Source organism: Octodon degus, unplaced genomic scaffold, assembly GCF_000260255.1.
Source record: "Octodon degus isolate 3935 unplaced genomic scaffold, OctDeg1.0 scaffold00112, whole genome shotgun sequence".
In the NCBI taxonomy this organism is placed as follows: domain Eukaryota; kingdom Metazoa; phylum Chordata; class Mammalia; order Rodentia; family Octodontidae; genus Octodon; species Octodon degus.
Genome location: NW_004524688.1, coordinates 6347299 through 6350459, shown reverse-complemented (window position 1 = coordinate 6350459; position 3161 = coordinate 6347299). Strand labels below are relative to the sequence as shown.

The window sequence follows — 3161 nt, the reverse complement described above, 5'->3', positions numbered from 1 at the left end:
TTTATTTATTTATTTATTTGCGGGACCGGGGATGGGCAACTCAGTGAGACTCTCAAAATAAAAAATAAAATAAGCTAGGGAAGTAGCTCAGTATGAGGCCCTGTGCTCAATCCCCAGTATGGGGCTGAGGGTGGAAAGTGCTTATTTTGCCTCAGTTTCAGGGTTTTAGTCCACAGTCTGCCAGCTCCATTGCTGTAAGGCCTGTGGCAAGGCAAAGGTAGCATGGTGGAAGGGTGTGGCAGAGGGAAGCTGCGAAGGCTGGGGAGTCAGACAAAAAGCGGCCAAGGAGGACATACGTAAGCCCCCTCAGGTTCTGGCCCCGAGTACAGACTGCTAAATTATCATGGCCCTGATCCAACATGGCTGAATCCCCCAAACAACAGCTTATCTTCCCAAGGGCCACTTCCTCCTTCCCCACTCCAGCCTGGATACAACTTCCTTTTACCTTTCCCGCCCACACAAGGGAGCCTCCAATCAGCTCCTTGGGTGTCACTGAACCTGCCCCTCAAACTCTGTCCCTAGCAGAAGTCCCTGAAGTCTCATCCTCCCTGTCTCAGGTCAGAGGATCTGCCCATCTCACTGCCCTGGATCCTCTCCCCTCCCCCTTATTTCTGCTTCTCTGCCATGCCACTGCCGCCATCACCACTGATGACGCCTAATACTCACAACACTCACTTCCCTCAAGAAGACCCCAACTCTTGCTTCCTCACCATTCACTGATGCATCAAATTGTGATGCCCATCATTGGACTTACCCCCTGACAAAGTCAGGGCCCTCTAAGAGCCCCACCTCTGAACAAAGGCAGCAGGCATAGCTGAGTTCTGTGCTGTAACAGATACTCACACAGCTGATAAGGAGATGGTACAGCCCTGTCAGAAAAAGGTTGGCAGTCTTCTGGCAAAATGTGAATGAAAAAAAAGAAAGAAAATTTAAAGTGCCAGTTTGCAGAACATTTTGTTGTTTTTGTTTCATTGCTAAGATCTCATTGGCCTTCAGGGAAGGCTGCTAACTCTGCCTGCTGGATCCTAGAACCCACCAGGATCCACAACTCCAGTAGCTTGAGGAGAAGCAGTTTTAGCTGGATGCACTGCTCCATGGAAACTGAAGAGGGCGGGAGTATGTGCTCCCAGAGGGCCTCCAGGACCAAATGGAAGCACAGTGGGTGGATGTGTCAATGGGGAGATGGATGAGTGAGAGGAGGATGGGTGAGTCCTGAAACATCTGGCCACATGGAGAAGTTAGCCCAGGGACAAAAGACAAATTCACTGGCATGAAAAGTCTGAGGGAAGGATAGGCCAGGCCACCATCAGAGAGAACGTGTGTTGGTGTGGACAGAGTATAGTGTGGAGGCCACGATCAAAGAGCAGCAAAATTAGCCTGGGAATGGGTGTTTCCGCTTATAAGATGACAGAACAGAGTAGAATTGAGGGAGAAAAATTAGAGCCATAACTATGAAAGCCACCATGATCACCAAGAGGAAGGTACCAGAGACAGTGTGTGTGTGTGTGTGTGTGTGTGTGTGTGTGTGTACACGCACCTGCAGAGGCCACAGCTTCTTAGTTGACATGTGCAAGGTCTAGCCAGAGGTGCCTCTCAGCAATGAGGCTGTGAATCAGAAGGAGAAATGGGAACAGCTCCCACTCACTGGTCCTTAGAACTGAGGCCCAATGGGAAGGGCAATTCTGGGCAACACTGAACAATGATAGGTTATAGCCCTAGTATGAATTGCTGAATTATTATGGTGGTCACCTAATACGGTTTTTTGTTTTGTTTTGTTTTTTTGGCAGAACCGGGGATCGAACTCAGGCCCTTGCACTTGCCAGGGAAGCGCTTATTCCACTGAGCCATCTCCCCAGCCCGATGGTCATCTAATATGGCTGAGGCCCTTAAAACAACAGCTTATCTTCCCAGAGACCACCTCCCCCTTCTTCTCCAACTCAGCCCAGGATGCAGTTTCCTTTCACCTTTCCTGCCCTCTCAGGGAAGGCCCCAATCAGCTCCTCAGGCATATCAAAAAATCCCCCTCAAACCCCACCCCTGGCAACAGGCCATAAAAGCCTCAGCCTCCTTTTGTTCCAATCCAGAGAATTACTTATCTTCCCAAATTTGCTCCTGTCCTCTAAGATAATGATGCCCCTTTCCCTTTATAATAGTCCCTTTCCCTTTTTCCTTCTGCCTGTTTCTCTGCTGTGACACTGTCAAAACCTATCATTTTTGGTGCTGTGACCTGGAATGGTGAATAGTGTGGCTCCCGGGGCACACCCTGCCCCGGTTTTGAGCTCCCTCACTGAACGGCCTTCTGCTTCTGCTTTCTTTATTTCTTTTCTTTTTATGAGCAGAATATATTTATTGAGAGAAAGGAAGCTCTTGTCCAAGAGAGGGACAGGAAGGGGGCCCGAGCGGGTAGTGTCGTTCCCCCCCCCTTCTGCTTTCTCCTCTGCCGCCTGCCATTGCTAGCTTGCATCCAACACTGACCAATTTTAATCCACACAGGTGAGCCCCAAAATTCATCTCAGGGAAATCCTACTTCGTATTTTCCTCTCATCTCGAAAATCGTGAGCTCACGTTGGGGTCCCCACTCGTCTTCCTCGGCCATCTGGTCCTCGGCTCCCTGCTTTTTCTAGTGATGACTGATAAAGTGGGTGTTAGCCTTCTCTCTCACACTCACTCCAGGGCTAAAAAGTGATGGCTTTTTAGTGGGAAGTGACATCGGGCTTTTGCCCTAATCTTTGGCTCACCTTTCAATTCGGTCACCATGGGAAATACTTGTTCCCAGCCCCCAAAAGACACCCCATTGGTATGCCTGGTCCATAATCTCGGCTCCCTCGGCATCCGGGAGGCCGTAATACCTATGTGATTAATTTTCTACTGTCAGACAGCTTGGCCACAATATTAGATGGAAAACTCAGTGGCCTATACAAAAACTTTTGATCCACTAATTCTCCAAAGTTTAAAAAACTTCTGTCACCACACCGGCAAATGGCAGGATACCACCTGTATTTGGGCTTTTTTTTTTTTTTTTTTTTTTGTGGCTGGCTCAGCCCACCAAAATAGTGGGTCTGGCACAGCATGTGATGCTATGGGCCCTTGTACTAGGGACAGCTCCCCCGCCTAACAATCTCTCTCAGATCAGATTGCCCTATGCCCCCACCTGCAGAACC

General features: G+C 49.2%; 1 protein-coding gene across 7 annotated transcripts in view; it reads right to left on the bottom strand.

The window, feature by feature from the left end:
• The window catches only part of Ccdc57 (coiled-coil domain containing 57), a 114519-nt gene that overhangs the window by 39315 nt on the left and 72043 nt on the right, over positions 1–3161 (bottom strand). The gene's annotated exons all lie outside the window — the stretch shown is intronic.